The 23,160-nt window shown below is 41.4% G+C and overlaps 1 protein-coding gene across 2 annotated transcripts in view; it reads left to right on the top strand.

Moving 5' to 3' along the window:
• AGPAT4 (1-acylglycerol-3-phosphate O-acyltransferase 4) overlaps nucleotides 1-23,160 on the top strand; it is a 139,107-nt gene that overhangs the window by 55,443 nt on the left and 60,504 nt on the right. Inside the window, exon 1 of one of the 2 annotated variants that reach the window (XM_050786836.1) lies at nucleotides 1,205-4,040. The exons of the other annotated variant lie outside the window; for it this stretch is intronic. The gene's annotated coding sequence lies outside the window, so the exon portion shown is untranslated. Of the gene's footprint in view, nucleotides 1-1,204; nucleotides 4,041-23,160 lie in introns of those variants that run through there. 2 annotated transcript variants of the gene reach the window in all.

Here is a 23,160-nt window from a genome sequence, read left to right as displayed (position 1 = left end):
TCTGTCTTACTGGCAGCCTCTCTGGCCAAAAAAGACAACAAATCTTTGGTACCTCCACTTGCTCTGCATGAGGAACTGTAAAATGAAGTCATCTCGCCAAGGTCATCCATTCTGTTGTACCATGCGCTTCTAGGGTTTTTAATCTGAAGGATCAAGGAAGCTGTCTGTCTGCCTCTCCAGCTCAGTTTAGACGTAATGTTTTCTCCTCATAGTCACTGTTACACTCTGGCCCAATTCCTAGTCAAATGATTTTATTTAGAATTGGGCTTTTACTTGGCTAAACATTTCCATATGATGCTTATTGCAAAATTAACCCTTCATGCCAACACATTTTCTTTTATTTAGGAGAAAGGAGGAGGTATTGGGAGTGAGGTCTAATGATGACATTAGTGTGTTATTAGCTCAGGTCATCTGGTAATAGTGAAGGCTGTGTGGCTGGCATACCTGGTGATTGGAAGCATATTAAATATCCAAATGAAACAGTCTCATGAAGCTGATTCAATGCAGAGTGATAAGTAAGGACACTGGAGTTCTAAGTGTTTAACAGGAATAATGTAATGGTGATAGCATGCCTCACATATTTTGAGTAACAATCCATTTCTTTTTTAAATGTATCTATCTGCCTCTCTCTCTCTCTCTCTCTCTCTCTCTCTCTCTCTCTCTCTGTCTCTGTCTCTGTCTCTGTCTCTATCTTTTTTACTGTGAATCTGTGTCCCTGGTACAAGAAATGACCTTATATTTTAAATAGGGAATTTAGTCACTTTAAATTTCAAACAGGTGGCCCTAAAGAAACAGCAAGTTTAGGAATACACATGTGATACTGAATTGTATGAGTGGATGCTTGGCTTAAGTCAAGTTGTCTTAGCTATTCATATGGTTTATAAATAAATTAATTCTCAGACAAGGTGCCCATTTGTTTTTAGAAGCATTAAATTTCACTTGTGACTTAAGTTACGGCTTTCAAATTAGGTTATAAGTTTGACTTCGGTGTCTTGTAACTTTATAAGGCGATCGTGTGTGGTCTTCACGGCACAGTCGGTATTTCCAGGAGGTTAACACGGCAAGCCATTGGGGTATAGAAAAAACAAACCTGAGAGCTTCTATTTATGTTCCTTTTATCTCATCTCATATCACACCATCATATTGTATCATATCATAGATGTCCAGATAGGACATTTTATATATTTTAAAAATTATATAAAATACAAATTTTACATGTATAAGAGTTGTATATGCTAATGGTGCATATTTAATTTTTTTTTTTTTTAAGGAATCAAAAACATTGGAAGACTACTGCCTTAGCCTATGGGTTTTGGTTTCACCATACTGGAGATAGAATTTAAATAGCACGGCCGGGCGCGGTGGCTCAAGCCTGTAATCTCAGCACTTTGGGAGGCCGAGACGGGCGAATCATGAGGTCAGGAGATCAAGACCATCCTGGCTAACCCAGTGAAACCCCGTCTCTACTAAAAAATACAAAAAACTAGCCGGGCGAGGTGGCGGGCACCTGTAGTCCCAGCTACTCGGGGGGCTGAGGCAGGAGAATGGCGTAAACCCAGGAGGCGGAGCTTGCAGTGAGCTGAGATCCGGCCATCGCACTCCAGCCTGGGCGGCAGAGAGAGACTACATCTCAAAAAAAAAAGAAAAAAAAAAATTTAAATAGCATCCTTAAAGTAAGGGGGAAATAGGTTTTATGAAAACAAGCTCTAAAGCAAGGGAATCCTAATGGCAAAAAGTATTTTTATATTTTTCTCTATTTCAGTTTATCTTGGGCCCAGATGGGATCTAAGGCATTGTCAAGCATTTTGAGACCTCCCTTCTCTGGTCCTATTCTGGTTCTCCTGAAAGGAGGGGAAATATTACATTAAAAGTATTCTCCAATTCCACGGTCTATTTTGAAGGAAAAATCCTAGAAACTCTTTGGTAGATACAGTGTTTTATCATACTGTTCATGATACGGAAAGTGTTGAGGAGAGCAGTTATTTTCTAGCATCCTTATGGCTGCCTTTGTAGCTTTCATGTGGCTGTTTTTGGGTATATTTGATGTGGACATACTGTGCTAGGGCCGTGGAGCAGAGGATCCTGCCCCGGTGTTATGGTAACACACACTTGGAGCCTGGAGTCTTGGCTTCTGAACAGTGGCCTAACCACCTTGGTGACTCAGTCAACTTACCTGGACTTGGTTTTTTTTATTGTAAGATGAGGGAAATAAATTGTAAAGTGCTAGACAAACGTAAAGTGAAGGTATTCTTGCTGTGATTTCCCCACTTAGTCAGACCATCATGCCGGCAGATGGAGTTGTGCGTGTTTTAAAAGGGATTTCTGGTAACTTGGTAATCTCTTCCCAACTTCTTCATTGATTTCATATAGATGGCTTGACATTGACCTTTGTGGGAATATTTGCACCATAGAAATCAGCAGAACTGTAAATCAGGGCTTTTCTTCCTCCCACCTGCTTCCTCCCCTGCCACACAAGAGCTGGTTGTTAAACATTTTCCAGCACAGCACCATTGGCACCGTCACTGTGAACGGAGGTAGAGATCTACAGTCATCTTGTGCAGGTTGCATGCCCACCCCAGGGCATGTGATTCTCTTGCCAGAAGAACAAGGCACCAACTCATCAGACACAGACACCAGCCATCACACGGCATTCCAGGTGAATGCGTGCATGTTCAGTTGGTCTTTGCAGGCATCACATATTACATGCTCTATGCTACGAGGTGAGTTGGGAGATGAGGAAGAGACCCTGTCCTTCAACCCAATCACAGTCTAGTGACAGTGAGCTCTGAGTGTCATCCAAACAAGAACAAACCCAGAGCTGGTATGCGCAGGGCCCCACAGGAGAAGAGGCACCAGCTGTGCTGCCTGTGACGCCTGTCCCAGGGCAGTGGCCTGGGTAGGCGGGGTTAGGGGAGGAGGTTTCTGGCTGGACTCCCTGATCCAATTCCAGGGCTTTGAGGATTTCTGAATATGCCATGCCCCTCCCAGCCAGTCCTTTCACCAGGGTAATTATGGTGTTCATAAATTGAGATTGTTCATGTACAATTTCTACATCAGTAGCCAACTTCTTTAAATGGAAAGGAACAGATTATATATACCTATGTCTCCAACTAGAGCTGAACACGATTAGCGAGAGAAAACGTAGGCATAATGCCAATGCCTTCCTACTGGATTACCATGCACCTGATGGACTCCCCCAGAGACACACAGGGAGAAGCATCTCTTTTGGACTTGGATATCGCCTGTAACATTGTGACAGTCTGTTAACACAGGTCTCCACCACAGCCTCTCCCAATGCGTCCTCCATCTGACACACCATAAGGCTTTTTAAAGCATGCTCAAACAGTGAGATGCCCTTTGATTCAACTTGGTAGACATCTATTGAGCACCTTCTGTTACCACGTACCAGGCATTGACGGGAGCCCAGTTCTGACCCGAGGCTAGGTTTTCCAGCTCAGCCCCTCCCTGGCTCCCAAGCGGATGACCGAGTTCTCCGGTGTTCCCCTGTCCTTTCGCGTCCCCATGCCTGTGCTCACTCCGCCCCTCCCCTGGCTTGCCTTCTCCACTGTCCGCTCATCTTTCATTGCTGAAATGCTGAGTCAGGCCCTAATGATAAAACACCTAAAAGGAAATTGTGACAAGGACAGGAAAGCCTGAAGGTGAAGAACACGTGCAACATGAGAACCGCATCAGCAGGTGGGCAAAGGTGAATCAAAGCCACGTGTGAGGGGAAAGTCAAATTAAGGCAGAAGCTGGCATCACTGGGTGATATGGTTTGGCTGTGTCCCCACCGAAATCTCAACTTGAATCGTATCTCCCATAATTCCCATGTGTTGCGGGAAGGACCTAAGAAGAGGTCATTGAATCATGGGGGCCAGTCTTTCTCGTGCTATTCTCGCGATAGTAAGTCTCACGAGATCTGATGGGTTTACCAGGGGTTTCCGCTTTTATTTCTTCCTCATTTTCTCTTGCCGTCGCTACCTAAGAAGAGCCTTTCACGTCCCGCGATGATTCTGAGAACTCCCCAGCCACGTGGAACTGTAAGTCCAGTTAAACCTTTTGAACTTTTCTTTGTTTCCAGTTCTGAGTATGTCTTTATCAGCAGTGTGAAAACGGACTAACACACTGGGGAAAATCATCTGAATTAAGAGAGTGCTGGGGTGGGACCCGGAGTATCGGGGCTGATGCTGCCCCAGCATTTTGGCTTTCACAGTGGAGCACAGGGAGGAAGTTGGGAAACAAGAAGGAAAGAACGATTGCCCGGAAGCGTTTCACTGTCCTAAGGAGAGTGAGCCTGAAGATTGAAGAAGGCAGTTGCAGAGGTTGTCTGCCATCCTGGACAAGAGACACACTTGTTGCAGACATTTGCTTGAGGACAGAAGAGACTGGGGCTGCTGTTGCCTCTTCTGTTTCATGGCTTTACTCTGAGAGCCCTGAAAGCACTGACCCTTTGCTTCAGTCATCCATTGAGTTATTCCCACCCAGCCCAATGTGGGTTCAGAACCCTTTTTGAAACAGAGACATCTCCAACTTGTATTTGTGTCTAAGAGTGTTAGTCTCCTTTGTCAGACTATGAAGAAGCCTTGTCAAGGCAGGAGGGAAGCGTGCTCTTGGCAGCCTCGCAAATCTGGCTTTAGCTGAATGGTATTTTGTGTTTGTTTTCTTTAATCCTAGTCAACTGGACATGGAGCAGTTGAGAGAGGCAAGTATCTGTGAGCCTGGACAGCTTTCCAGGTCTGGGGGCAGAGGAGGGTTGATAGCTCTTCATGGCAGGGTGCATGCAAAAAGTTTTGCTTGTAGACGTAGATGAACTTGACTGTCTACTCAATTTGATGTATAGTTTGAAAGGTAATGCTGTATTCAGAATAAAAGAATGTGTGTATCTACCTAAAAAGCAGAAATTATAATGGATTGGTGGCTGGTGGGACTTTTAGAGTTTGAGCTATCAACAGGAGACTTGGATCTTGTGTTTTTGTGTTTTCTGTTTTTTTTTTTTTTTCTTTTTTTTATGTAGGGGAGGTTATTCTACTGTGTGGTCCAAGGGGGCATACCCCTTAGCTATTGCACGGATCTCAGTGTTTCAGGCACGTGCTAGGCTTTGGAATGTAAGTACTAGAATGTTTTAGGTTCAAAAATTTCTTGTTATGAATTTAGAATATGAGTTTTGCCTGTAACATGTGCCAGAGAGACAGACCTGAGAACCACACTCATGCTGAAGGACCAAGGTATCTGAACCTGATCACTGAACACGAGATCAGGGTGAGTCACTGCAGTCTATGTTTGCTGGGTACCTGCGTATGTTTTGCAAATCCAAGAGTATGGGAAATGGCAGAGAAGGAATGAGCCATGGCTTCAAAAACCTTAACATTCAGCACAAATATGTCCGCTGGGATGTGTAAACATTTTCAGCCCACAGATATGTGGAAGCCTAATTCTACAGAGACATTTGCTAACTAGGCAGCAGATTACAACACATGCTGTGTATGAGTTATGGAAGAGTAGGATCATAAGTTAAATGGGGTCATTAATGTAGCTTGCCAAATTGTGAAGACTCTTGTAGTAGTATTAAAATTGTACTCAAGCCTATAGAAATGTGAAGCATCTAAACAGTCTCTATGGGGTCTTTAAATAAGTATTTAAAATGTCACTTAAAAAACGTAGCTGGTAGTCTTACCAAAGAAAAAACTTAGTACGAAGCTGGATCTGGTCTGATTTTTTGAAACTGCAGATGGGCCTGTTGCCTTTGTCTCAGTCTTATCTAAGAAAGGCCAGCAGAACAGGTCTGGAGGTCAACATAGATAGTTTTGAAATACAGTCACGTGCCCCATAATGACTTTTCAGGCAGTAGACCACATTTACAACGGTGTCTGCTAAGATTGTAATACGGCATTTTTGCTGTACCTTTTCTATGTTTGTTTGTTTATTTATTTAGAGATGGAGTCTTCCTCTGTCGCCCAGGCTGGAGTGCAGTGGCCCAATCTCGGCTTACTGCAACCTTCGCCCCCTGGGTTCAAGGGATTCTCCTGCCTCAGCCTCCCTAGTAGCTGGGACTACAGGTGTGTGCCACCATGCCCAGCTAATTTTTTTGTATCTTTTAGTAGAGACAGAGTTTCACCGTGTTGGCCAGGCTGGTCTCGAACTCCTGACCTCAAGTGATCCGCCTGCCTTGGCCTCCCAAAGGGCTGGGATTACAGGCATGAGCCACCGCGCCCAGCCCTATGTTTATTTTAGATACACAAATACTTACCATTGTGTTATAGTGCCCTACAGTATTCAGTACAGTCACATGCTATACAGGTGAGCAGCCTAGGAGCAATAGGCTTCTGAAACCCCCAAAATTTGAGACAGGCCTCAGTAAATTTAGAAAGCTTATTTTGCCAAGGTTGAGGATGCGTGCCTGTGACACAGCCTCAGGAGGTCCTGACAACATGTGCCTAGGTGGTCAAAGCACAGCTTGGTTTTATACATTTTAGGGAGACACGAGACATCAATCAACGTATGTAACATGAACATTGGTTTGGTCTGGAAAGGCAGGACAACTCAAAGGAAGGAGAGGGCTTCCAGGTCACAGGTAGGTGAGAGATAAATGGTTGCATTCTTTTGAGTTTCTAATTAGCCTCTCCAAAGGAGTCAGTCAGACAGGCATTTATCTCAGTGGGCAGAGGGATGACTTCGAATAGAATGGGTGGCAGGTTTGCCCTAAGCAGTTCCCAGCTTGAATTTTCTTTTTAAGTGTTTTTGGGGGCCTAAAATATTTTCCTTTCACGTTCCCCAAAATTTTTAAAATTTTTTTGGAGAAAGCATTTTAGAAGAAGATGAGTCTTTGATCCCAGGTTTTGTCTGATCTCTCATGACTAGGATGACTTATTCCTAGACAGATAGTTTCTGAGTTATTAGGAAAGCTCATTTTTATAAAGTTGTTCTATGAAGAGAAAATAGAGGAAGGAAGAAAAACAACAACAAGCAAAAGAACAATCCTGGAAAAATCAATATAGGCCACATTACTCTGAAGCCCATACATCTGTAGGCAGGTATGAAAGTGGCTTATGTGTGTAAATAGGTTGCTGTTATTTTCTTCTGAAGTTTAAGTTATCTGGCTTCAGTTCACAGGGCTTTACAAAAGCACAGCTTAGTTTTCAGTGATTCCAAATTCAGAAAAATTGGGAAAAAAAGGAAGGAACAAAAAATTGAAAACATTATTTTTAAGACTTGTAGCCCAGAAAACTTAGAATTCAGTCCAAACTGTAGAAAATAATAAAAATTGAAAAACATTAGATAAGACTAGAATCTAACAACAGGTGTACTACAGTTTTGAAACATAATTATTCTCTCTTCAGTTTCCCATTTTTACTAAAGAGAAATCATGGTAGGACTGGTTTGCTTTATTATAGTTGGCCTAATGATTTGTATACGGTGCAGCAAGAATAATTATTTTTACATAGGCTTTTAAATTGGCTTTGATGGAACTGTGTTCCATAGGACGAATCTCAGATAAGACTTTTTTAAAGCCGAGCCCAGCCATGGATTTGTGCCATCAAATACCTATGAGTTGGGTGATCCTCTCCTCTTGAGGTTCCAAGATAAACTTGAGGCTCCTGGATCTATCAGAAAGTGACATTGTTTACCTACCACAGGTCAGGAACCCTGTGCAGGGCCTGTGTAGACAAAGGTATGAGGCCACTTTTTTTCCAAGGGGTTTTTATTGGCTTCATAAGTCAAGTTTGATTCCTTAAAGGAAAGCACACCATTCCAGTCAAAGTCTTGGTAAAATAAACAGTTTCTCTGACTGTGGCCTGCTGCAAGTGAAAATTGATTCTTACTACACTTATGCAAATAACTGTATTGTTATAAGTTGGTTATCAGAAACCTGCATTTAAGAACACCTGTTAGAGTTCTATAGCTGATTATAAAACCACCTTCTAAGGAGGACCAAAACAAGACAATTGTCCATGGATGACAAAAGGTTTTAGGTAGCCATAGGGAAAGACACAATTGACAAGGAAATTTGTTACCTTGTGGCACACCACAATTTAACATAAAAATTATAATTATTACTGATAATGTACATTAAGTTATATTAGAATTACAGGAGTTTACCCTAATTTTGGAACACATACCAATAACATTTATACAAATACAACCTAAAGAAAACCAAACAGCATTTCATATTTGACAATGTTTCCTGTATAATTTTTATACCAAATAAGCCAAATTATGTCACTTTTGGACTCTAGGGAATCTAATGTCTTAAAGGATTAATTAGGTAAGAAAAAGACATAATTTATAATTTGATTTTGGAAAGTTTGTCAAATATCAAAAGTTTAATACTTTTGATATCATAAAATAGGGTCATTCATTTAACCAAAGTGATAACTCAAGGATTTCAAAGAAGGCAAACATCTTCATTCTTTAAGAGAGGAGACTTAATGTTCCAAACAATAAGCCCTAATAAAAATAGCACAAAGTCAATTAAATTTGTTTTCAAAATTTTTTAAGCAATCTATAAAATTTTAATCTTGACCATAAGATACAGCTTCCATAAGCCTTTTATAACCTTTATAATGTTTATTGAGGAGTCAGTTAATGCTTCAAGGAAACTTTGTTAATTTGACACAGGGGCCTATATTCTAGTCTTGCATCAGTGTGCCCTGCAACATTAATGATTAGTTTATGGAGAAACTGAACTTATTTTATCTTTCAAAATCGGCCTTTACAATCTCTTCCACGATAGTCTCTGGGCCTTGAGTTGAAATGGCTTTAATTTCTGGCCCTGTGTCTCAGGAATGTAGTTTATTTTGATTGGCATCTTCTATGGGACCTGAAGATGGGGCTTTAATTGCTGTCAGTGTTTAAAATTTAGTAGGATTTGGTGTCCTTTTTAGACCCAGGACTCAAAGCTCCATAACTCAGTGTCACAAGTACTTTAAAAATACATATAGAGAGATACACAGATATAATAACTTTAATTGAAAAAAATTAATTTCAGTTTTTTCCTAAGTAAACCAAACTTAATATGACAACTTGATCATATAAAAGTTTTTTTTTTTTAATAAATCCTCTCTTTGTGACTCACACAGACTGTTCATGACATGCTTGGACTTTCTAGTTTGTCCTGAACATCCCTCTTTCTTAAATAACCAGTCATTTTACTCTAGCTCTAAATTTACCATACAATATTTTTTTCTCATATGAAATTATTTCTTTTTAAGCTTTCTTGCCAAAGAAACCTCTTTATTTTTATAACTTTCTTTATATCTATTTTATTTCCTTGTTCCTTTTACCTTGTTTTATACATGACATTTAAATAAGCTTTGAATTAGACACAAATTGTTCATCTTTTTTAAAAGGACACACTGTTTTTAGAGATAATGTTTTCCTACAAATACATTTTTATTGGTAAATACCCAAATAATGAAATACCTATTATTTAATTTAGTATAACTTTAGATTCTAAATTATGATGAGTTTGTCTACAAGTATTTATCCTGTTACATTTACCTAAATATTTTATTTTCTTTACCTAGATTATTTATGGAAACTGTGATAGTCATCATTTAAAGTTATGGAACCACTGTTGCAAAATTATAACTGAGACAGTGAAAAAGATTTGACCTAACTGACTGCATCTTGCTTTTTACCTCCAAGCTGTCCTTGCTCATTCCTGGGCATAGGCCAAATTAAGTTTTGGAGGAACTAGTTTATAGTTTAGTTTTGAAACAAAGATGATAATAAATTTTACTGCCTGTGGCCTAGACTGCCTAAAGCCACAATATTATAAGTTATGGTAATCTTACTAAATTTAAGATGTAGCTATTTCTGTTTAACCAATATTAATGTTTTATTTATTAAAGATTACACAAGGAAAGATCATTCTGATTTGGGCTGGGTTTATAGTTTTGTAACCCCTATGCCAAATTTTTGACACCTTATAGTATTTGGCAGGGATAAGTATGAAATTGTTTGATTAATAAATGTAAACAAAAATATGTGCTGGCAATTTTTAAGGCATTTCTAATACTACTTTACCAATAATTTTAAAGCTAGCTTATTTATTAAATATTACTTAAGTTATATAAACTTGAAAAAGCATTTGACTAGTCTCTTCCTTTTTCCTGATAAAGTATTTGATTCAAGTTCTTTAATTTTCTTAAACTAATTAATTGGAGCTCTTTATATATTTTCAGTAGTGAAACATTGTATACACAACACATAAATACATAGACATATTAGGCACGCCAATAGGAGTACATCTTATAGATTCATAAAAACCATTTTCGTTTTTTCCTGTCTTAGACTTTCAGATTCTTGATAACCTGTTTCACAATCCTAGGCAGTGGTCACCTAAATAGCCTTAAATTTGCATGTTAAAGGAAACAACTAAGCTGAAAATCAAATAGCAAAATTTACATTATAAAGTACAGAGAGAAAAAGTCTGGTGGTACTAGAGGGAAATTAAAGATGGATGCCAAATCAAACATAAAATTATAGAAATCTATCATAGGATTGTATAAGGAGACCAGTTTTATTTAGATAGGGACTTCCTATCTTTTAACTGGATCTCTGAGCTCTGGGCAGAACCCACACTGAATCCTGGGTCTCCAAAAAGGGAGAATTGTTATGAGGTTAGACGCTTTTACAGTGCACTTAAAAAAATTTTTTTTTAAAACAAAGACATTCTTAAGTGTCTAAACCATACTCTTCATTAAAAACCCAAGAGTAAACTCTGTTGCAACTGTTTTAGTCAAAACAAAACAAAACACAGGGGTCTTGGCTATCTGTGTTGCTGGGGTGTGAACATACCACGTGCCCTGTTTCACCTCCTGATATTTCTGTTCTTCATCACATCCTGCCTGGTCTCTGACCAATCATCTATTTATGCCTTGATTGACTTCATTTATTCAATAAACATTGGCTGAACACCTGCTTAAGGTGCATACTGTTCCGAAAGCTGGACAGACAAATGAGGACCCATTCCCTGCTCTTTTGGGGCTTATATCTCTATGGGAAAATCCAAGGCTTTGCCTCTCTGACCCTCAAGGAGCCCATTAGGGTCTGACATGGAGTCTTACTATGAACATGCTATGAACATGTTCAGTTTGGGTCTCTCCTGGTCTGTGCTTTCAGAGTCTCCCTGTTCTACTGGTCCCAACTCCTCATTATGCCCAAGGCTGTGGAGCAGAGTATCAAATTCAGCAACAAAGGGAACAGAAAAGTTCCCTTCTCTTTCTGTCTTTGTTAGAACCATCAACCTATTTTACAGCTAAATTTGCAAAAAATTTTCTAGTGGCTTGGCAAGGCTTTCCTCATAGAGGAGTGGTAATGAAGCCCTTTTATCCAGCCCCATGGTACGTACAGTGTCACAGCTGTTGGTGAAATTGATAGGTGCCCATGGATTAATTCAAGCCAGTAGAGAAGAAAGCAGCCATCACCTCTGGGCAAGCCTTTGGGATTCCTGATTGTGGCTTTCTGCTCAGCTCTTCTCCAGAGGGTGCTGGAGTGGGGGAACTCATGTCATTCATCAAAGCTCCACTTTGATGAGGAATGCCTCATTCTGGCACCAAAGTGATATCTGCCCACTTATCACCAGGTTTCAAGCTGATTTATGGGCAACGCAACTTCTTTGATTTGGTTTACACTTTTGTTTCCTTGAAAGCCAGCCTTTCCTGTTTGATGTGCGTGTTTTTTTTCCCCCGGTAATTAACACAAGGTCATGATTACCATTCTGGTGACTCTTTCTGGTGTGGGTTTGCTTGTGTTCCCCAATGGTAGTTCTGGTTACATTGTTTCACCTGATTATTAATGATTTTTTTCCTGTGAGGCAGCTGTGCATTTCATCCTGGCCTTCTGCTTGAATTGTTACAAATTATGAATTGATAGACTTCAAATCAAATTTTATTGTGCCTTATGTAAATACTTGGGAAAGAATTTTTTATTTAAATAAATCAGCACCAAAGAGTTTTCTTTTGAACGCATAGAATTCTTTTGCATTTCTTTTTTCTTAATTGTTTTTCTGTTGCTGTGAATCTTGAAGATCTGAGTAATGAATAATAGTTACCTTTTTTTAACCAAGTTGTTCATTGCAAGTATTTTTTTGTTATTGTTGTTTTAAGTGAATTCAAATTTGACCTAAGGAGATAGTGGTTATCTTATGCTTTATTGGGTTTTGTTTTAAACTTTGTGAACATCATGGACAAAAAAAAAAAAAAGCCCTTAAACCTGCAGATGTTGGGGGGGGGTGTGTGTGTGTGCATTTGTATACATAAGTGTGTACGTGAATTTCATTGAGCTGTTAAGAACAAGAAGCCCTCAAGGTGGGAACAAAAGGGAGGTCTTGCCAAAGCCAGAAAGATGATAAATGTACAAGAGCCCCTTGTTAGGGAAGTTCCACAGAGGGCACATCTGGAGAGAGTCTCGGAATACGGAGTAGCTCACTTTTAGTAACACAGTGCTTGTCTTGGTAGCTAACGTTCCTATAAAAAAGGAGACCAAAATGTAAAATATGTACTTGCATTTCAGAAAATCTCTTTCTGACAGTTCAGTATTTTTCTTGTTAGAATTGGAACTCAGCCTAGCCTTGTTTTGAACAAGACTAACAGGATTGTGAGGTGGGGGAAATATTAATAATAAAGCCTAGGAAAGGGTTATTACCATCTCTCTCAGCTCTCATCATTCTACCTTTCATAGGAATATCCAAGATAAAGGTCTTCAGGGCATGCCTTGAATGATCCGCATCCATCTTGCTAAGCCTTGGGCTCCTACTCAAGCTTCAGGCTGTTTTCCACTCCTGGCTGGGGCCACACTCCTGTCCCCACCCACTCAACCTGCTGCTCAGAATCCCTCTCTCCCTTGCAATTCCTCCTCTAGGACTTCCCTTTCCCCAACACTGGGTCACTGTATCTTGCTCTCAGTGAATTCATCTTCCTTGCCCCATATTCAACCTCCACTCCATCCCCATTTCCCTTCTACTATTCTACCTTTCCATCTGTTATCAAAGGAATATCACTTTCTAACATACTAACTCATTTACTTTTTATGATGGTTGTTTACTGTCATCTCTCTCTGCCTCCGCAGGTCGCTACTTCATTGGAAGTGGAGCCTATTGGAGGGATCTCAGTCTAGGGCTCCAACTGTACAGAGCAGTGATTTGGACTTTGCAGGCACTGATCAGTATTTGTTGAAAGCATACATTCCTTGCTCTACAGTTGTTTTATCTTCTTACTGAATGTGTTCACCCAGCTTTATAGCATCTTCACAGCATGGCCCAGTGCACTGCATGGCAATTGGTACCCAAAAAAGCCTGGAGACTGATCACGTAACCCAGAAGTTTTGTTTTCTCATGGCTCCTGCGTTTGTGTTAGGCAGGGCACTGGCACTCACTGGAGAGAAGACGGATACAAAAAGAGCAGTTAGGAGTGAGAGGAACTCTTGTATCTTCAATGGCTGATTTCATTACTACTTTTAAGCAGATAAAGACATTTAGCAATTTTACTTCCAGAGGATTGTCTGGAATCACTTCTTTGCAAAAGAGAGATAACACTGTCTACAAAGATTTGGTAGAAACACAAGACTCTTAAATTCCTATCTGCATTGGAAAAAGGCCCTAGCCAGTAGCTTTATACTTTCAAGGAAACCAGGAATTCCGTGGAATATTCCATTAGATAACTGAAAGGACTTTTTTTCAGCTTATTTTCTCTGTTGTCCAGGTGGGCTAATTTCTATTGTTCTGCCTGTGAGTTCACTGGTTCTTTCCTCGGTCTCCTTCACTCTTCTGCTGAGCTCATCCATTGAGTTTCTTATTTTGACCAATTACTTTTTCCGTTTGGTTCTTTTTTCAAAAACCTTTTTTTGTCTGTCAAGATTTTTTTTTTAAATTTATTTCAAGTGTGTTTATAATTACTTATTGAAACAATTTTATGATGGCCATTTGAAAATTCTTCTTAAATGTCTTCCATATCTGTGTCATCCCAGGGTTGGCATGTGTCAATTGTCTTTTTTTCTTTCAAGTTGTGATTTTCCTGGTCCTTGGCATGTCAAGTGATTTTTCAATTGTATCTTGGACATTTGGGGAATTATGTTATTAGACTGTGGGTCTTACTTAAACTTGTTTTAACAGATTTTTTTCTGACACTGTGTCACTGGGTCAAGGGATGCCACCTTGTTATTGCCAGGTAAGAGTAGAAGTCCAGATTCTCCACTCTGCCTCCAGTGACACCTGGATCGGAGAAGGGCATCTCATTACTGCTGGGCAAAGGTGGGAGTTCAGATTTCCCACCAGGTCCTCCAGGACGCTGTGCTGGCTGGGAGGGGATGGAGTGCTTTGTTACATTGAGGAAAGGGTGGTCTCATTATAACTGGAGGATGATGGAGGTTCCAACTCCCCACTTAGCCTTCTCTGACATCAGTCACCCAGCCGGTAGAGGATGTGAGATTACAGCCCCTGCCCCAGTCTTTGCTGATGGGGGTTGGGGTAGGGCCACAGTTTTTCCATGAGTTCAGTTGGTGTAGGGCAGTTACTGTCTAGAGGTTTTCGGTCTTGCTAGGCTGCCACTTTGCTGATCCTTTAGCCACAGAGAGTAGGCTTTTCTTGGGGCTTTTTTTGGTCTACATCCCACTGGCATGAAAAAACATACGAGTACAAAGAGTTCACCACCATGATGTTCCTCAGATCCCGAGGTGTTCCCTAGCTGGTCTGTCTTCTCTCCACCTTTCAGAGTCTCTTATGTTTATTTTACATGTAGTGTCCAGGGTTTTTAGCTGGGCTTTTTGCAATAGGAAGAAGTGTGCCTACTCAATCTTATCCCAGAACTGGAAATCTAGAAGAACTATTTTAATTTCCTGTTTTAGAAGAAACAACTCTGAAAAGAAGATCAAAAAAGAATAAAAGGTTTTATGTTGGCATGTTTGTTGTTATTATTATTATTATTGTAATTTCAAGAACCCTTTCTGTGGCTTTTTTCTTCTGATCTGTTTCTTAGAATTGATTTATCTTCAACTTGGTGTTTTGATATTTTGTGATCTTCCAGTGGGAAATTGTATACCGCTTCCCCCCACCCCACCCGAAAGTGCAATTGCTTCTTGCTTTAAAACTAGGTATTTATCTAGTTGATGTTCCATGGTAATTGGCGACATCTTGAGTAGAAACCAAGTAAGTGGATTTTAAGTTTCCCCATGAGATGTGCTGTAAATGTGCCTCTGCTGTCTCTGGCTGGGGAGAGCTGCTCTTTCAGGCTTTTGACCTTTGAGTGTCCCTCTTGGTCATTCTTGATAGTGCCTGAGTGATTGTTCAGCAGCAGTGCAGGAAAGGAACACTCTAACTTCCACCACCGGATATAGAGGAGAAAGGAGCCTTACGACTGCCCCATGTCCTCTTTGGGTTGGTTCTCACCATTTGGCTCCCCTGCTTGAGTTTCTTTGACCATGCCTGGAGAGTGGCTTGGCACAAGGCCCTCTGGTCAGTAGGATGTGCCTGCCCACTGTCTGGTGGGGCAGCCAGGAGGGAGATCAGGTGGACAAGAGGTAGAAGATATGCATTTTAGGTTCAGTCGTGCCAGGGAATCGTGATGTGTTTTGACTCTGAGCAAACCGGCGGGCGTTGCTGTGCTTCCCAGACGTCCCTTCCAGCACAAAGTGCCCGCAGATCGACACTCAGACTCTTCTGCCCAGTCCCCAGTGGTGAGGGCTGAGGCCAGCTTCCTTCCTGGTTTCTGTCCAGTGCCTTTTCATCAACACCGTCATGTCGTCGTTCATACCCGGTTTATTGTAAAAATTGCTGATCATTCTAATTTGGAGGTGACTCTTTTTTCTTAACCACGGTTGAAATTATTCTTAGAGCTGACTCTGTAATCATTACAAAAGGGAATAAAGAACTATTCAAAGCTTTGCTTCACTGAATATATGTGTTTCATTCTGGGGAAAAAGCTCCTGCCTCTTTGATCAGCCCCGTCGTGGTCTGTATCCTCTCTGCTTGACACTGTAGCACTCATATTCTGTGAATTTGGGGGACTTTTTTTTTTTTAACAGCTGCTGATGGCAAACAACCGTACATCAATTTTGACAGACATTTTGTTTGCCTTTTAAGATTTAATTAACATTTGTAAAATTTGGGAGAGTTAAACTTCATCATGAGATAATAAGAATCCAGTGCTGTTTCTAGATAATTGTCTTCAGCTGAAGGATAAATATAGCTGGAAAGGGAGAATTTTGGAAGGGGGCTAAGTAGTAACTGAAGTATTTACCTTTAAGGTTGGAGCTGGTGATAAAATTGGTTATGTGAGTATTAAATTGGAGACATGCATACTGTTAAATCCAGTAAAATAATAAGGCACTGCTTCAGTTTGAAAGACATTTTCAGAATGCAGTGATTGAAAATGTATTCAGACCAACTTAGAGATCATCTCTTCAAATTTCAGACATGTTTAACCTATACTCTGCCTTTATATAGAAAGACAGACAAAATTATTAATAAACACACAAATCCCTTTTATGTACGTTTACTGATGAGAAGTTTAGATGCATTCATCTTCTCCAAATGCAACTGAGAAAAATTTAAGTTTTTTAAAACACACATTCCTGAGTTTGTGTTTAGTCTTGAGAAGGTAAAGTCAACTCAAGAGTCTGAAATTGTTTTTAAACATTTAACAACCTAGAATCAGCATTAATGATGAGTGTCTTCGGCTTCAAGGTCACAACCATTTTTGTGATTATTACTACTGTTTATTTATGTTAATGGTATGCAAGTCTTTGTGTAGCGTCATAAAGAGTCCCTGATTGAATGCTTTCAATGTGAATTTAGAAGGTCAAACACAGGGTGGGGGAAACTAAAACCAGCCAACAAACAGAAACTCTACAGGGGGTGGAGACATGGCATGTAATACTGATCTGGACAGGTAGATGGTGGTAACTCAGCTGGAGGACTTCAAACCAGTGGGGTCTCATAAATTCCAGACAAAGAAAACTCTCCCAGCTGGGTGCTATGGCTCACGCCTGTAATCCCAGCACTTTGGGAGGTTGAGGCGGGTGGATCACTTGAGGTCAGGAGTTTGAGACCAGCCTGGTCAACGTGGTGAAACCCCCGTCTCTACTAAAAATACAAAAATACAAAATTAGCTGGGCTTGGTGGCAGGCGCCTGTAATTCCAGCTTCTCGAGAGGCTGAGGCAGGAAAATAGCTTGAACCCAGGAGGTGGAGGTTGCAGTGAACTGAGATCACGCCATTGCACTCCAGCCTGAGTGACAAGAGACCCCCCACAAAAAAAAGAAAAGAAAAAGAAAACTCCCGCAAAATTCCAAGCACTTTTATTGATTCATTATTCATTTAATGAACACTTGTTGAGCACGGGTTACATACTAAGCGTTATGCTGGGTGCTGGCTTTATAGCAATGAGTAAGACATAGCCCTAGGCCCTAGAAGACTTACAATCCGACAACCTAATGGGAGAGAGAGACTACAACAGACAATGATAATGCAGGATATATTCCAGTTATTAAATGCTGAGTAACAAATGACCCCATGACTTACAGGCTTAAAATAACCATTTCATTGTGCCAGTGGATTCACTGGGTCAGGATTCTGAACAGAGCCCAGTGGGAACAGCTAGACTCTTCTCCAGGATGCCTGGTTCCCAGTGGGGAGACTCCAGAGTAGGGGATAGAAATCAAGGGCTGGTGTCTTTACTCACAAACCTGGGGGTTGATGTTGGCTGTTGGCTGGGACCTCAACTGGAGCTGTCAACTGGAGCAGCCTGTCCATGTAGCCCAGGCTTCCCCCTGGCAGACAGCTTCAAGGGAGTAGCATTTCTTAGCTGGTAGTTTAGGGCTCCAAAAGTCAGTGTCCCCATTCACGCGTCATAAGGTTATGACCTGGCCTTGAGAGTCATGCATTTTTTCTGCCACATTATCCTGGTTACAAGCAAGTTAGTAGCCCTCTTAGATCAAGAAAGGGGAAATTCCATTTCACCTCTTGATGGGGGAATGACTTACGTTCTAGAAGAGCCTGGGGGATAAACAATATTGTTGTAGCCATCTTTGGAAAATACAGTCTGCTGTAGATGATAATTTTTAAATATGTCTTTGACAATCTTCCCTGAAAAAAGTGAAACCCCATTTCCCTAACTCTTAAGTGCAGGCTAGTGACTCTCTTCTCTTCAACTAAGTGACATAAATGGTGCTTTGTAACTTTCGAGGTGAGGCCATAGCTTCTGCCTGGTTTCCTCTCTCTTTTTCTCTGTCCTCTGTCATCCCAGAGGAAGCCAACCACCATGACATTCAAGCATCCCTCAGATGGGCCCATGAGAAGAGGAAGTGAGATCTACAGCCAATAACACAGCACCACCTTGCCAGCCTGAGGCAAGCCCAACTGACATCTTGACTGCAACATTCCAAGAGACCCCAAGCCAGAACCGCTCAGCCATGTCAGTCCTGAATTCTCCAGCTTCAGAAACTGTTGGAGATAATAAGTGTTTTTGTTATTTTGAGCCATCATATTTTGGTTATGAGAATAGATAACCAGTACCTACAGCCTGACATATAGGCATGCAGGCGTGTGTATTGGGTGTATATATGAGAGCCACTTTGTCCAGGTTCCTGGGTCAGATAGACTTTCTGGAGGAGGAACACTTTGATAAGTCTAAAATGGCTTATCCTGGCATTTAGTAAGCATCTTTCTTACTGGCATCCTACTTGGCATATCAAAGTTCACATATCTAATGTGAACATTGGCATATCCAAGAACATTGGAAATGGGAAAAGAATTACAGGTGAATTGTTGTCAAAGTAGAGTTAATTGTCTGTGAAATGGGACTTCCTCTTGCACTGGTTAGAGAATGAAGAGAGCCAATGTATCTAAAGAGCTGAGAGCAGGACCTGGCCCTAGTTGGGCCACAGTAATTTACCTACCCCTATCTTTTGAAGTCAGCCTCAGCGTCACCCTGGAGTTGCTACAAATGGGGAATCGCAGGCCCCTCCTTCAGATCTAGGAATCTGCATTGTAACAAGTTGCAGCGATGCAAATGCACGTTCGAGTTGAGAAGCCGCGTTGCAGAAGACAGAGGCTCTGTATGGCGGTGGAGTTCCTGGTACATCGCAGGTAGAGTTCGTGGTGGGGAAATCTGGATGACAGCCTTGAAAACCAGAAGTAACTAATTAAAGAAACAGAAAACCATTTCTCCTGGTTTTTACAAATGACTTTCTTCCTTCTAGGTTCTATTTTTAACCTGAAGTGCTCTTTGAATAAAAATAAGACTGAAAAAAAAGGTAAATTGGTTCCTGTAATTTCCTTTTTTTCTGGTACTTTAACCTCTCTCTTGGGACTGTAGAGCTCATTAATCCAGTCCCAAAGAAAATTGTCATTTTTCATTAATGGCTTCTTAACCTTCACCTTATAAGTCTCTCTTGAACAGCCTCCAATCCCCACTCCCCTGCCAGCTCATTTTCTCCAGAAAGGACCTGGAGGATCAATATTGCAGAGGAACCTGAGTTGATCAATGGGACAAGGTTTCCTTTGCAACACTGTGTGGCTCATGATGACTTCCTTGGCTGAGCTGTAATTGTGATGGTAGGCGAGAGAGCAAAAGGATGCATTTGCAGGAAGCTGCCGTTCTCCCTGTTGTTCTGATGGAAAGGATCACAGGCTGGCCTAGCTTTGCAGTGACCCCAGGCTGAAGTGTGTTGTTTTAGCTCCAGCCAAAATGCAAAGTGTGATTGGGATCTGCCATTCTAAAACGAGGCAATAGAAGGCCTCTGTGTTTGTGAGTTTGGATGGATCAGAAATTGTGGCCAAATAGAATAACCTTCTCAGAGACAAGAGCCATCCTGCGAGGGCAGTGTAACACATGGACTGTATGGCTCCAGGAACAGATGGAGCCTCATTTGAATTCCAATATGTCACTTGTTTGTCCCCGGTTCTTTACAAAGAGCAGAGGAGGGACCTATGGTGTCCCTAGTCAACATAGTAAACATGATTATTGAAGAAAAGAAGAGGTGCTGATAATTCTCTCCAGCGTAATCCTGAGCAATCAAAAAATGAGATTACGCTGTCCCTGGTTATGCCCGAGCACACACACTGTTTTTCCCCTGGCCCAGACCAGCTCTGGTTAGATACTGGGTGGAAATGGAAGGAGCCAAAGAGAGTGCAGGCCTTCTCATAGATAATTAAGATTGTACTGTGGTTATTTGGAGATAAAATGGCATATGATTTAAGATAAAACTCTGCTGTAATCCCAGCACTTTGGGAGGCCGAGACGGGGGGATCACGAGGTCAGGAGATCGAGACCATCCTGGCTAACACAGTGAAACCCCCGTCTCTACTAAAAAATACAAAAAACTAGCCGGGCGAGGTGGCGGGCGCCTGTAGTCCCAGCTACTCTGGAGGCTGAGGCAGGAGAATGGCGGGAACCCGGGAGGCGGAGCTTGCAGTGAGCTGAGATCGCGCTACTGCACTCCAGCCTGGGCAACAGAGCGAGACTCCGTCTCAAAAAATAAAAAAATTTAAAAAATAACCAGATCTCATGAGAACTCACTTGCTGTCACGAGAACAGCAAGGGGGAAATCCACCCCATGGTCTAGTCACCTCCCACCAGCCCCTTCCCCAACACTGGGGATTACAGTTCCACATGAGATTTGGGTGGGGACACGGAGCCAAACCATATCACATGCCCACGGCCATAACCCCAGGCAGCTTGGCCTGCCACTGTCATCAACAAGGAGCTGGTGTGGGCAGCAGAATCAGTCAATCCCTTAAGAAACAATGTGTGTGTGTGTGTGTATTACCACATCTACCAAATGCCTTCCCAGCAACACCTAGTATTTGATTAGATAACTGGGTCTGTACTCTAGCCGGTAGACTCATAAAACTGACCATCACACCAGCCATGTGGTTTGAGCCCTTGAAGTTGGTCTCATTAGCCTGAGCTTTGAATACTGAAAGAATTGTAGGAGGGGTGGGCATGACAAGAAGATGCGTTGAGATGGTGAGCGAATGCCTGCTGAAGACGTTTGCAGTCCTATAGAAAAGCTTTTTTGTATGTTTCTGCAAGTCTGATGCACAGTGTTGCAATGTGCTATTTATGCAGAAAAGAGTGAGACCAATTAATGTGTTTTTTTAAATTCCTCTATAATTACCAAACTAGAATCGTTTTAAAACCTGCGTTATTAAGCATTTCTGTTATATCCAGATGTTCTTTAGAATTAATATATGTAATATGTCCCAAAGGCTTACTGCATCATGAATTTCAACAAGGAAATCTTAGGGCTTCAGAAAAGGAATCAATATCAGCAATAATTTTGGCATATATTTGAGGAGTTTCTGGAGTTTAAAATATAGAATCTTGGATAATATAAGCAAGGTATTTACCCCTTAACAAGCTATGTAATTTTGTCTTTATTCAAAACAACATGTAAGCTCCAGGTCAGTTTCCCTATTAACATTCACGCACTCCATCAGCATAAAGGAAAAAACAGTCAGACTGCATGTAGTGTTCCCAGCACTCTGTGGAGTTCCTTCTACATGTGAGCTTATTTAAACCTAATAACAACCATGACAGATGAGGAAACCGAGGCACAGCAGGTTAAATAGCATGTCCCAAGCCTCACAAGTAGTAGATGGTGGGACTGGGATGTAACCCAGCCTGAGCAATTATGTGTCTAAATTCTACCCTAAAGGTAGTGTTTGCCACCTGGTTTATTTTTCTCACTGTCATGGCCATAAGACAGATTTCTCAACCTCAGCTGTGGTGGCACTTGGGACTGGATCGTTCTTTGTCATGGGACTGTTCTGTCATTGTAGGATGTTTAACAGCATCTCGGGCTCCTACCCTTAATTAGTAGCATCCCTCTCCCAAATCGTGACAATGAAAAATGTCTCCAGACATTGACGAATGTCCCAGAGGAGAGGGGATTGTCAAATCACTCTCAGCTGAGAGCCACTTGCCAAAGCATGAAAAATTACTTGAAGATTATATTTAGGTACAAGCAAGAAGTAGAATTTAGAGGTTTTTATTCTATTTAGGAAAGAACATAAATATCTTTTGCATATCCACTTTTAATATTGACAAGAGGAAACACAAAACTCTTCAATAAGCATGTTAGTACAATAAACATGTGTTCTTTATTATGGAACAGTGAAGGGAAATATTTTAAAATATAAAACAGAAGAGTGGGAAGAATGAAATATGAGAGACTGAAGAAGAGTTGGGAGAAACAGAAATAGAAAATGCATCGTGTCAAAAAGAGAAATTATTAAAATAGAACCAACAGGTTGCCACCCTGAATTGTCTGGGTAAACCCTATGTGTAGCTTTTCATTGCTATTGACAGTGAGGCCAAGACCACATTTCAGTCAATCAACAGTGGGTATTTATTGATGATGACATTTCCTCTAGAGTCCAGGTAAGTAATTTTATTTCCAGAACTCCGGCAGGCACTTAACTCCCCTGGGTGCCCTCTGTGGGTGACCTCCCTGGGGCTGGACCAGTGGTCTCCTTCCCAGGCTCTCCTTCTAGCCTCCCACCCTTCCACCTGTCCAGTCCTTCTAGGAGCTCCTGCAAGATGATGGCACTAGGTTAGGAGCTGCAGGGAATGTAAAGATGTCTGGCGAGGAGGCAGAGTGGTTCGGAGAGGAAAACATCAGCCCCAGGAGTAATGCGTACATCGGTCGGTACATTCCTACAGGGCTGAGGTAGGAGGAGAGAGAGCCTGTTGGGTGCATTGGGAGCATTTGGGAGTCAGAAGAGGCAGCTTACACTGTGGAAGATTTCCCAGAGGAGGGGCCGACTAGGTTTAGATGTCGAAAATATTGACCACGACCACATGGAATAACATTTTAAGAAATAAACCTAAGCAGGTGTACTTACTCCATCAGGAATCACTTAGAGCAGCATTTCCCAAACTGTTTTATGGAACGCTAGTTCTTTAACATCCCTAGCAGGCCAAGGTCTGGGCTTCCGTGCCCTGGCTCCTCTCTGAAAGCGCTCACTGTCCATTAGCACATTAAATGTTCGGAGAAGGCCAAAGGGAAAAGCATTGGTTTATCTCGTTTTTTTCCAAATGACCCATCTCCTAAAATACTTGTTAGCATCGGCAAATTAAAGTGTTCCTGGATCCGTTCCATGGAACAAGTTTGGGAAAGTGGTTGGCGTCATTTTCCTCTGAAGCACTCACCTCTTGTG

The sequence above is a fragment of the Macaca thibetana genome, chromosome 4, assembly GCF_024542745.1.
Source record: "Macaca thibetana thibetana isolate TM-01 chromosome 4, ASM2454274v1, whole genome shotgun sequence".
Lineage (NCBI taxonomy): Eukaryota > Metazoa > Chordata > Mammalia > Primates > Cercopithecidae > Macaca > Macaca thibetana.
Note: the sequence above shows the minus strand (reverse complement) of the source record. Positions and strands in the feature narration are given on the sequence as shown.